This window comes from Budorcas taxicolor, chromosome 19, assembly GCF_023091745.1.
Source record: "Budorcas taxicolor isolate Tak-1 chromosome 19, Takin1.1, whole genome shotgun sequence".
Lineage (NCBI taxonomy): Eukaryota > Metazoa > Chordata > Mammalia > Artiodactyla > Bovidae > Budorcas > Budorcas taxicolor.
Window position 1 is genome coordinate 22,725,461 of NC_068928.1, and position 11,226 is coordinate 22,736,686.

The 11,226-nt window shown below is 51.9% G+C and overlaps 1 long non-coding RNA gene across 1 annotated transcript; it reads right to left on the bottom strand.

Annotated features, from left to right (window-relative positions):
• Positions 1–1,431: 1,431 nt before the first annotated feature.
• LOC128065192 (uncharacterized) lies at positions 1,432–5,990 on the bottom strand. Its single transcript, XR_008201040.1, has 3 exons — positions 5,879–5,990; positions 3,722–3,901; positions 1,432–2,436 (listed from the first exon to the last, which is right to left on the bottom strand). It is a non-coding gene; the product is annotated as an uncharacterized LOC128065192 (long non-coding RNA).
• Between the last annotated feature and the right edge of the window lie 5,236 nt (positions 5,991–11,226).

Consider the following 11,226-nt stretch of genomic DNA (forward strand, 5'->3'; position numbering starts at 1 on the left):
TCCGGATCGGTCCCTGGGGCTCCCGGGCTCTCAGCCCCGACGCATCCAGCACCCCGCTGCGGAGACTGCGAGCAGGATTCCCGGCAAGGCGGGGTCCTTAGGTTCCCCCGCCCGCTCCGCCTTCGGAATCGGCTTTAACTTTTCCAGGTCTCGTCCACGCCCCCAACCCCTGGCTGGGCGGTGATTGGAGAAGCCGTGGGGCCACCGCCCCTTGAGCCACAGCAACCGACCACTTGCCGCCTTCGAGGGGGATGGAGGGTAGGGGGCTTCCCGGGATCAGACCCGTAAACGGAGCTTAGGGAGGCTTTCTGGATGTCGACAGGGGTCTTCCCAAGCCCTCTTGTGTCCCCACTTCCCCGCAAATCCGGAAATGGCTTGTTAATCTCACCTGATACTCTCAGAGGCCCAGCCATATGAACCTTCACCTACTTCACCTCCTCTCAGCTCTCACCTGCTGTGCCTCCTTCCCACCCTACCCACGCAGCCCTGAAGTTAGAGGCCAGGGCAAACCCACTCCTTCGGGCATAAACCTCGCCATCGCTCTGCCCCGCGCCCCGCCCCAGTCAGTTGTGGAGCGGGGCGGGGCGGGGGGCGGACACGGGGGCACATCACTTCCTTCCAGCCACCTTCCTTCCCGATGTTTCCAGACCTTGAACACATTTCAGCAACCCCATGTAAACTCCAGGAGTCCTGCGCCTTGACATGGTACCTCTCATAGGGAACAACTCCCTTTCTCTAAGAGCGACCCACCAGGGCCCCTCTGCTACAAAGGACCTTGATCATCAGCCCCAATCTTGAAAAGCACCACCACCACCCCCCCCCCCCACCGCCTGGGCTTGGTACCCATTAGGGGAGGAGTGAGTATCTGTGCCAATTTGAGGAGGCAAGGAGAGGTGGCACAGGGTCATCTCAAGATTGGGGAAGAGTCAAAGGGAAAAAGCCACATCTTGCTTTCAGAAGCAGGACTGTCAGGATTATACAGAAGCTTTCAGCTTTGGGGGCGGGGAACTTTTCCTCTTCTGAAGAGTGACAGGTTCTTCCTGTTTTCCATTTTACTCCATCCACTCTACACCTCTTTAGGTGGCTGCCACCAAGTCAGGGCAACAGCTGTTCCCTGTACAAGGAGTGGATTCCAGCTACTCCCAAAGAATAAAACTCATAAAGCAATAGGTGCTCCCACAAATGTTCTCACAACTCCCCTCCTCCACCAAAACCCCATTATATGAATGGGGCTGCAGGGAATCCTTCATTCTTCCACACCCACCTCTCCAGAAGTTTTAAAAATTACACTGATTCTTTTAAATCTTATTTATTATATGAAAGCCATACATGATTAATGTAGAAAATTTAGCAACTACAGAAAACCAAATGAAAAATTACAACTTTATTCCATCATCCAAAGATAACCACTATTATTAACAATTTGGAGTATGTCTGCAGTCTTTTTAAAACTGTCTTGTAAGTATACGCCCATATTTAAAAGAGCAAAATTGAGATCACATAATACATATCATTTTATAACCTTTTTAATATTCAGAGAGCATTTTTCTTTCCAGTCAAATGCTCTCCTACATGACTTTTAATGGCTGCGCAGTGTTCCACCATCTGGGTGGATACATAATAATTTACTCAAGCAACCTCTTCTTGCAAATTTTCATTACAGCTGAAAAAGAAATGAATTCCCAGCCGGACAGTTGGTTCTCAATTTTTCCTATTGCATTGCTGGGATGATCATCTTATAACTAATCTTTAATTATATTCTTAGGATACATTCCCACATGTAGAATTACTAGATCAAAGGCCATGATACTTTTAGGACGTTCGGCACACATTACCCAACTGACATCAGTAAGACTACCCACTTGTATACCCATGTGCAATGTACGAGAGTGTCATTTTAGTACTTCTTTGTCAACAACTGGGTCTTATTTTTTCTCTTATAGTTTGCTACAGGAAAAAATGCTTCCAGCTATAGCTGCCTTTCTTTAATTACTAATAAAGCACACCTTTTCCCATGGTTTTATCTATTGGAATTTCTTTTATGAATTTTCTGCATATGTCCTTTCACAGCTGGCTCTTGCTCCTCAAGGGTGCTTAAAGACAAATTACACGGTGAGGAGAGGTGGAAGCGGGAGGATGAAGTCAAGGACACTTCAACATGGTCCCACATCTCTGATGTGGAGGCAGAAAGACTGGAGAGCAATGGAGAACGAAGTAGACGGCTGGAAGCTTGTCCTCGATGGAGGGTGGCTTGTCCTCCCTCCTCCTGGGGGTGCTCCTGGCCTCTACGGGCCCCCTCTGCAGGATGTCAGACAGGGCCCTGTGCTCTCCAGGCCTGGTCTTTCACTGGTCTTCTGTCTGCCTCTGTCTTTCCAGGCTGTTCTTCCTCATTTCTGCTCCATGAGGGGTGAGGATGGCAGAGCCATGTACCCAAGGCTGGATGAAGACATTGTGGCCCGTGAAGCGAGGAGGGGAAGAAAGGACGGAAGCAATGTCCAGGGACAGAGCAACCTTTGTTGCAGCCTGTGAGTGGACTCAAGTCTACCCACCCTCCTCTACTGCAGTCCACTCACATCCAGCTTAGGCTGCAGAAGGGTGGGTTCAATGAGCTACTCTCTCCTAAATCTCTTCCTCAAAAGTGGAGAATAGGACCCAGTTACCTGCACAACTCCTGCTCCCAAACAGAACAAACAGCTTCCAGTAACCCCTGAACTTGATTACCTTCGGGCAGGGAGACTGGGCCAAGGCTGAACCACAACAGAACATGAGCCCGAGGGTGAGATTAGATCAGGAGATGGGGGATGGCAGTTTTATTCTGCCTGATGCCCCTAAAGCGGTCACATCTCATAACCCATCTCTTCTGGTTGCTGGAGAGAATTTCCTGCCTGCATGGGCCTGAGCTGAATCTCACACCCTATCCTGGAAAAGTGGGGGAAGTCAGCAGTGGCAGCTGGAACCCCATCAGGGCTATGGTCCTGCTCTAGGAGGCAGGGGAAGCCTGAGCCACCTTTGCTTGGTGGGAAGTCAATGCCAAGACTGAGTTCCCAGCAGCTCCTTGGCATTGGTCTAACCCTAGTCCCTCCCCTCAACCTCCAGCCCCAGCTCCTGGGGTTCTGGTCAGGCGTGGGGAAAGGGCAATAGCTTATGTGAAAAGCTGTTCTGTTCCCACCCACAGCAGAGGACAGCCCAGGCTCTGAGTCCACAAAAGTGGGCTTCTGATTCCTTCATGTATGCTCAACTGTGTGATTCCCCATTTCACAGGTGGACAAACCGAGACAGGGGGCCTAAGAGTCCCACGTGGAAGTATCCCTGGATTTAGAGTCTGGGCCAGACTAAGGAAATACAGGGAACAGGTAAGAGCAGGGAGATGATTACTCAGATGGGCAACTCAGTATGACCTTTTCCCTGAAGAAGAAACTTACTTTTGAACTTGGAAAGGCCAGTAGGAAGGAATGAGGGGCAAGGAAGGAAGGAGGATCAGGAAAGACATTTGCATAAAGGGGAAGGCAGGATTTTCTTTGCTCCACTTCTTCCCACTGTCAAAGACCAACTAAGCTTGGGTACTCAGAGCCCTCTATTCCTCAGTTCAGCCCGGGTCTCTGATCTGAAACTTTCTTTCTGGGTCAATCTGGGGCAAGGTTCTCCAACTGAATAGGGTTCCCTTCCCCAAAAGGTATCATCACTCTCGCTGTTCAGAACTTCCCAGCCCCAGCTCTGTCACCTTCCAGAGGAGGGAGAAAGCAGCTCCTTCTCCTCTTCTTCCTCTTCCTCCTCCTCCTCGAAGCCAGGGGCAGAGGGCAACAGTTCTTCAACTGGCAGCTTTAGCTGGGTCAGGACATAAAGCTTGCCACTGAAGAACTACTGCGGCTCAGCCAGGTGAGGATGTGGGAGGCACAGGTTCCTAAAAGGGAAAGGAAAGAAAAATGGGAAAGACGTGAGCAAGGCCATGTCACAGGGACACTGTCCCACTGGCCATCCAAGTCCAGCTCCAGTGGATGTTCAACCTTCTAATGAAGGGCTTCTTGGCTCTGACCTGGGCCTCCAGCAAGGGACAAGAGGCAGCTCTGAACCTACTTCCTTGCTCCTCTTTCCAGAACTGAAGGCTGTAGAAACCTAGATGTGCTCTCACCCCATGTTGCCTTGGCTACCCACAGGGTAGCCTCCAGCCTCCTCAGCACTGAGAGGGCAGGATCTGGGAGCCTGGACACTCTCCACCAGTTACCCAGGTATTAGGTGAGAAGGTGTACCTCAGGTCCAGAAATGGGAGGGATCAGGGCAACTGACTCAGTCTCAAGGAATCCAGCAGGAAGAAGAGTTTTGGGGGGGCCTACATCTGGGGAAGAGTAAGGAAGGGAGGAGGTTTAGGGTTTCGAAGAAGGTCAGCAGAGGTTCCTGGGACTATGAGGAGAGGAAAGGGGACCAGAGGCTGGAGGAAAGGGAGGTAGGGCAGGGTGGTTGGGCAGCTTCCCCAGGACTCTTAAATGCCAGGCATTCCGCTTGCACATTCCGGGTACATCTGGTATGAATTCCAGGCTGTCTGCCGGCCCCTCCATGTCTGAACTTTGTTCCAAGTTCCAAGCCCCGCCCCCACAGTTCCAACGCATGAATCAGCAGGAAAAGCCGGGCCCTGCAGCATGGCCCAGGGAGGGGGCTGGGGGCGTGGCAGGCTTGAAGGCTGCGAGCTTGGGAGGGTGGGTCTGTGCTGACACTCTGTCGAAGGGCATGGTCCATGCCAGTGTGAGGGGCCAAGGCGGTCTTGCCTTTAGATATCTATACCCAGAGGGTAAAGAGAGATTAGGGTGGGAGGTTTTCAAATTACAAAACCCTCTTGGGAGGCATGAACTTTGTGGCATCTTCCTTCTCCCAGGTGACCAGTTCAACTCCTTCCCACTCCTATCTGCCTGAGCAGGCTCTGTTCAGCCCATAGGACTCAGCTGCTGCTGAGAGTCTGTGCCAAGCAGGTGCCCTTGGCTGTAGGGAGGGGTGGGCCCAGGGCACTGACCCTCTGACCAGCTGCTCCATCAACCCTTTGGCACCCTGACAGCTCCTAGCTCAGTCTGACAGCCAAGATGACAGGCCAAATGAGTTGGAGGCTGGAACTAGGGCCGGAGGGAGGTGGGGGCAATAGCCTAGCCAGAGGCCACGGGGAGGGGCCAAGAGTTGGCCGAGAGGTGGGGAGAGAGGGAGCCCAGTGATGACTAACCCAGGCGCCCCACCCAGCCAGCCGGCTTCCCAGGCGGTCAGGGCCAGGCCTGGGCTAGGGGCCCCACAACCGGACAGGCTGGGGGGAGGTGCAGAGGTGACCTTCTCTCGGCTCAAGACGGCCAGTTAGGCTGGGGAGGGGGGAAGGTTAGAGTTTCCAAGCTCTCCTTCTGCCTGCTCCCCCCACCAACCCGCGGTGAAACCCTAACCTTTGGGTTGCATAAGGCCCCTGCACCGCCGCCCCCTACTCCTCTCCCCTCCCCCCTTACATAACATCCCCTGGAGGGAACGAGAGGAGGGGCTGGCCCGCCCAGAGACCCCTTCCCTGCCAGGGCGCTCAACTGGCCCTGACCCAGTGACTGCCGGCACAGGCAAAGCACCTCCCCGTTACCCGCCCTATCCAAATCCTCAAGCTGGGAGGCCGGCTCCCGTATCCTCAGACCAGAGGGCGCCGAGGTTAGCCGCCCCCAGCCCTCTGGCCCCTCGTCTTCCTCCCAGCTACTCCACAAAACCTTCCGCACGACTACTGTCCCAGACTGCTTCTTTAAACCTCCTGACACACTACTCCAGCCAGTCAAGGCCCCTCTCCCCCAGAACGCCCCAACCCCCGCCGCCCCCTCACCCCTCCCCCGGAAGGGCAGGGTGTGGCCGTCAGGACCCTACTTTCCCCCATTACCCCGTTAGCACGGTTCCCTCCTGTGCTGCCGGGACCCCAGCTCACACCCACCTGGTGCTGGGTGGGGGGGGTGCTGAGGATAGGGGAGCAAATCCGTGCGTCCGATCCCCACGGCCGGCGGCGCTGTCTCTTCCCAGCGCCCAGCACACACCGGCTCCAGTCTCCGATCAGCTGGCGGCGTCGTGACGCACAAACTGCGATTGCACCGCCCAGGGCCAATCACCGCCCACTGCTGGGCAGCGTGACTACACCCACTCGGGGGCGCCAGCGCTTCGCCTTGGTCCCGCCTCCCTGGCCGTCTTAGCTCTGATTGGCAAGGAGGCCACCCCTTTGCCGAGTGGAGTAGAGCTAAGCCACGCCCACCAACTCGAGAGCTGGCCAATAGGCAAAAAGGTGTGGCTTAGCCCTCCGTCTAAGCTACTTGCTTAGAGGGGCGGTACATCAAGCCCGAGTCCTAAAGAGCAGAAGGAAGTCGAGGCGTGTGTGTTTGCGGTGCATACTGGTTAATGTAGTTCTCGGTTCGACACCTCATTCCCAGAATCCAGCGCGCTCTGTGAGTTGGCATTTTTAAACTCATCTCTGAATCTATCCCGGCGAACTCCTTAAAGGGCTACAGCCCCTCTTCTCGGAGCTGTGAGTGGTTCTTTTAGACAGCCCCCAAACAGATTCACTGACCTCTTGCAGGAGGCGATGTTTCTCTCAGGAAGAGCAGGAGAGGGTGCAGGAGTGAGAACTGAAGGTGGAAATCAGCCCCAGGGCACACAGACTCTTCCTTTGAAATGAGGACTCCTGGGAGCTTTTGGAGGAGTGAGGACTGCCTACCTCGGCTGGCCTCAGCTTTCTCTTGCAGAGGTCTAATCCACTCCTCCTCCTGGAGGGCCTTCCTAATCAGAGGAAACTTCTGGTAGAAGATGTCTTGCCCCAGTCACAGAGAGACAAAGCCTGTCAAGCAGCAGCTTCCCAACGAAAGATTTATAGCACAGTCTTCACCTGACGGTAGAAGGAAGACTTGTGGTCAGAAACTAGGGGACGGGACGGGCCAATGTGCAACTGGCCAGCAACCCCGTCCTCCGCACGTAGATACCCCCATTCTGTCCCGCCCCCCAGAAGCTTTTCACTGACTCAGGCCTACTTAGGGAAGGGATTTCAGAGGTGGAGACCAGTGAGGAGGCTGTTCCTTCCCCAGAGGCCAATCAGAACATAGAGGGGCGGGGACATGGGCCAAAAAAATTAATAATAATCGGAAAAGAACCCAATGACTTGGCAAAAGCTGCAGAACCGCTTCGTTAAAGGTCCACCCCATCTCAATCACTCCCATCTGTCCACCACCATCAAAAAGGGACGTGTGGAGAGGGATCCATGATGTTTCCATAAGCTCCCAATTGAGGGTGAAGGTAACAGCCTAGAGTGTGAGGTAGTTCCTTCTGCGTGAAAGACGGGCTCCATCAAGGGAAAGCTATGGCTCCTACGAGCTCCAGAACGGCGAACCTGTGTACCGAACATTGTGCCTTTAAGGAAACTTCCTGCCTTCCACCCCGGTAACAGCTGATTGTTGGAAAGTGTGACCTCAGGGGACGAATCAGCTGTTACCACATCCTCCTCCAGTTCTGCCCTCCTCTATCCCCTTCTTCTCCGCCCTCGCCGCCCCCACCATGGGTGATGAGGAAAGGAAGATGAAACCCCAAATATGGGGGGCCCGCTCGTGGTTCCTTCCTCTCCTCTCTCACTCCAAGACTGCCTCCCTCCCCCGCCCTCCCCCTTCTCCTCCCTCCCCCACGCTCCCCTTCTTCCTCCCTCTTCTCTCCCTCCTCTCCCGCCCCCTGTCTGCTGGTTAGGTCTTCAGAGGCTCTGAGCTTGGAACGAGAGGTATTTCCTGTCGGCACAGTCAGCTCAGACTCGCCCTCCCCTGGTCTAGTTGGGAGGCCAGTATTGGGGAAGCCCAGAATGGTGGCTGCCTGGGTGTGTGGGTGCTCTAGGAATGGGTACTGGGGAAGGTCCCGTGAATCTACAGACCAAACCTGAAGGAGAGAAATGGCTGTGGAAAGGAGCCTGCTTCCCAGGCCAGCTCCCCACTACTCCCTCTCAGGTTCCTCCCCAGACAGGGTCCTGCTAAGGAGATCCTCCTGGCTTTGCCCATTACTCCATATACATTTTTTACACTGCTCCATTTTTTATATTTTCACCTCCCCATCCCCCCGCCCCGCCAAAGGTGCTAATGTGGAACTTTCCAGGGGCCACAGGTGGAGCATGAAGGCCCCAAGAACCAGGGGCTTTGGCTAGGAAGTCCTGTGCTGGAAGACCCAGGTAAATATTTTGCCCAGCCCTGAGCTGGGAGTCGGGGTCACTCCAGGACAAGCTTAGTGTGACGTCCCAGGACTGACTTGGCAAGGTTGGGAGAAATTGAGCAGGGTCTTGGCCAAGCTTGGAAGAAAGAGAAATCTCACCAGCTGCCCCCATTTACCATTATGCTTAGCACAGAAGTCCTGTTCCCTTCTTCTCACCCAAGACCCTTGGAATAGGCCCTTTCCTGTTTTGTTCTAACTTACCATATCCCCATCCTGCCACCGTGTAGGGCAAAAGCAACAGGCTTTGAGTCCAGGGTTTTTGATCACAGCACTATTGACATTTTGGGCTGGATAATTTCTTATGGGAACTGTCCTGTACACAGTAGCTTGTTTACTGGCATCCTCAGCTCACTGGGTGCCTTTAGCACACACACCCCCGCCACCCTCCAACTTATGACACTCAAAATCATCTCCAGACATGACCAGATGTCCCCTGGGGGCCAAAATCGCCCTCCATTTAGAACCACTGAGTTAGACAAACTTGGATTCAAATTCCAACTCTTACCACCTGTAAGCTTGATGAAGATACTTTACATCTCTGAGCCTCAATTTCCTCATCTACAAAACTGAATGAATAATAAAGTCATGGCTTATTGTAGGGTTTTAGAAAAGAATGTGTTTGAAAACACCTAGCACAATACCTGACTCGGTGCACTAAAGATTAGCTTCCTTCACTTTTCTCCTTGCCACATTGGCAAGAGCTAAGCTCCATCAGCACGGGCTGACTGTTGGGACCTCTGCAGGCTTCCTCCCTGACCATCCAAGCCATGACCTCCGAGAAACTCAATATGGGGTCTGGTGAAGGAGGGTCGCTGACTTGGTGCCAGATCCCCCGAAGCCCAAGGGTGCTTGGGCTGAGATTCAGGCAGCATTTGGAAACAGAGTTATTACAGGACACTGTACTTCAAACTGTGGCCTGCAGGTTGCCTGCATCAGAAATACTTAGTGCTTGTTAAAAATTCAGATTCCAGAGGTCTCAATCAGAAGTACATCATAACGTTTGAAAAGCCACAGTCTTAGGGTTTGAATTGGGGAAGGTGTCATTACCCCAGAATTTAGAACACCAGTGCCCAGTATTGCAAAGACATCTCAATATAAGGGACGGAAAGAACTCTTAAGAGATAAGGTTAGTTACACTCAAGGTCATTGGTGCATTACAAGCTAAAACCACTAGAGGGCAGGGCACACACAAACTTGCAGAAAGAAAAAGGAATGCCTCCTTCGTCTAGATAAACTGAAACCAGAGCAAAGAAGACTGCAAAATTTTGTTGGTACTAAGAAGCAGGCTCAGGTGCATTAGTGGTAAAGAACCCGCCTGCCAATGCAGGAGTCATAAGAGACGTGGGTTTGATCCCTGGGTTAGGAAGATCCCCTGGAAAAGGGAGTGGCTACTCACTCCAGTATTCTTGCCTGCAGAATCTCGTGGACAGAGGAGCCTGGAGGGCTACAGTCCACAGGGTAACCAAGAGCTGGACACAACTGAAGCAACTTAGCACGCAGCACACAAGAAGCAGGCACTACCTCCAGACCCTCCTCTGGTCTTAGGTACTTAGACCAATGTTAGGGATACAAGATTGTTAAGAACACATAATTTCCCAGGTGAAAAAAAAACAATACGGCCCGATGGTTACCAAAGGGAAAACAGTGGGGGAGGGACAAATTAGGAGCTTGGGGTTAAAACACACACACTACTATATAAAAAACAGATAACAAACAGAGACCTACCATACAGCACATGGAACTCTACTCAGTATTCTGTAATAACTTATATGAAAAGTATCTGAAAAAGAATAAATATATGTATATATATAACTGAATCATTTTGCTGTACACTTGAAACTAACACAACACTGCAAGTCAACTATATTCCAATAAAATTTAAAAAACAAAACAAAGGATTTCTCTGGAGATCTAGTGGTTAACTCTCTCCTACTGCAGGGAGCACAGGTTCCATCCCTGGTTGGGGAACTGAGATCCCACATGCCACAGGGCATGGCCATTTTTTTTTTTTTTTTAATAAAAAACAAAATAGTACTTGGCCAAGGAGTACAAAGAACATTGGTTTTAGAATGAGCCAGGCCTAGATTTGAATCCTGGTTCTACCACTTCCTAGCTATGGGACCTAAGCAAATTACTTAGTCAGCTTCCTCATCCTAAAACGGATCTAAAACTATCCTCTTAAAAAGGGTTGTGGTGAGAATTTAAAGTATGCAAACTGCTTAGCAAGATGTCTGGCTCCTGATCAGTGCTCTGTAAGTGGTGGCTGTTAAGTTATTATCGCTCAAGGTCATGTGACCAAGCACATCAGCAGTTCTAGCTGCCTTTTTCAAGAAGGATACAGATGAAATCAAATTATGGCTGAGCCATTCCTGTTCCTCTCTAATTAGGACTTAATTTTTTTTCTTAAGTGTCTTTATGGAGCTCCCACACCTCCACACCAGACTCCTACATGAGGCAAACTCTCCTTCTAGGAGTGGGACTGGAAAAATAGATACTGGTGTCTCGCTGAAGACAATGGCCTGTCAATCCCACAAATGAGTCAGAACCCAGACGTCTTGAAGGAGTCCCGTAGTTCTGGCGCCAGCTCGCTGGTTTCTGCTCCCTGCCGTGTTGCACCTTCCCCCCAGCCACCATGGCATCTGCAAGGCTCTGACAACAGCAGGCAGGCTCTGTCATACTGCAGAGACAGATCTTCAACAGGAAGTCTTGGGGGAACATTTCCATCCTGGCTTTTCCGCCTTCAACTTCTCTGCCCAAGATTGCCCAGAATTTTTATTATTAAAAAAAAAAAAAAAGCCTTAAAAGAGCTGTCAGTGGGGAGGACTCCAGAGCAGATCTGTGCCCCAGTTTGGTGAGTTTCCATGCTGCCACTTGGACAAGCCTCTTCGGAGGTTCTTGGTTTTTTACCTGTAAAATATGAACAATAATAACCGCCCTTCCTAAATCACTGAGAGTTGCCAGGGCCAAATGGAATGTTACTGCTGAAACTTTGGAAAATTAAAA